This window comes from Fukomys damarensis, unplaced genomic scaffold (genome assembly GCF_012274545.1).
Source record: "Fukomys damarensis isolate Sample0158 unplaced genomic scaffold, DMR_v1.0_HiC HiC_scaffold_4, whole genome shotgun sequence".
Lineage (NCBI taxonomy): Eukaryota > Metazoa > Chordata > Mammalia > Rodentia > Bathyergidae > Fukomys > Fukomys damarensis.
The window spans coordinates 68,071,788-68,072,232 of NW_022900916.1; the positions used below are offsets into that span (position 1 = coordinate 68,071,788).

The 445-nt window shown below is 68.1% G+C and overlaps 1 protein-coding gene across 5 annotated transcripts in view; it reads right to left on the reverse strand.

Annotated features, from left to right (window-relative positions):
• The window catches only part of Hnrnpk (heterogeneous nuclear ribonucleoprotein K), a 12,060-nt gene extending 11,691 nt beyond the window's left edge, over positions 1-369 (reverse strand). For 4 of the 5 annotated variants that reach the window (XM_019208773.2, XM_019208772.2, XM_010632927.3 and 1 more), the window contains exon 1: positions 281-369. The gene's annotated coding sequence lies outside the window, so the exon portion shown is untranslated. The remainder of the gene's footprint in view (positions 1-280) is intronic. The other variant, XM_010632923.3, reaches the window with a different exon arrangement.
• Between the last annotated feature and the right edge of the window lie 76 nt (positions 370-445).

Below are 445 nucleotides of genomic sequence, written 5' to 3' on the forward strand. Positions count from 1 at the left end.
CCCCCCCCCCCCGCCTCCCCGCGCCCTCCCGCCCCGCCTCCTCGCCCGATTGGCTGCGCAGGTTTCAGCGATGGGGCGAGGGCGAGGCAATTGGCCCAAGGCCGCGTCAATCAACGCGACGGAGGGCCGAGAAACTGCGCCTGCCGCCGGCGCCTCCCTTCGGGCTGTTAAGGGCCCGGGCCCGAGCAAAGCGAGACTTAGAAAACGTCAACGCGGCCTTGCAAGGAGGCCAAATCCCCGTTTGAATCCACAATACGCAAAACCCAGTGACTCCAATTACCTGTACGCCGCAAACAAGTGGGATGAGGCGGGACGTCGAGGCCGGTGCACCGGAGCAGCGGAGGATAATGGCGACCGCGTTGCTTTCGCCCGAGCGCCCTCCTCCTCTCTCGTCCGCGCACACTGGCGGGGGGCGGGGCGGGGCCCTCTCGCGAGACGAGAGGAC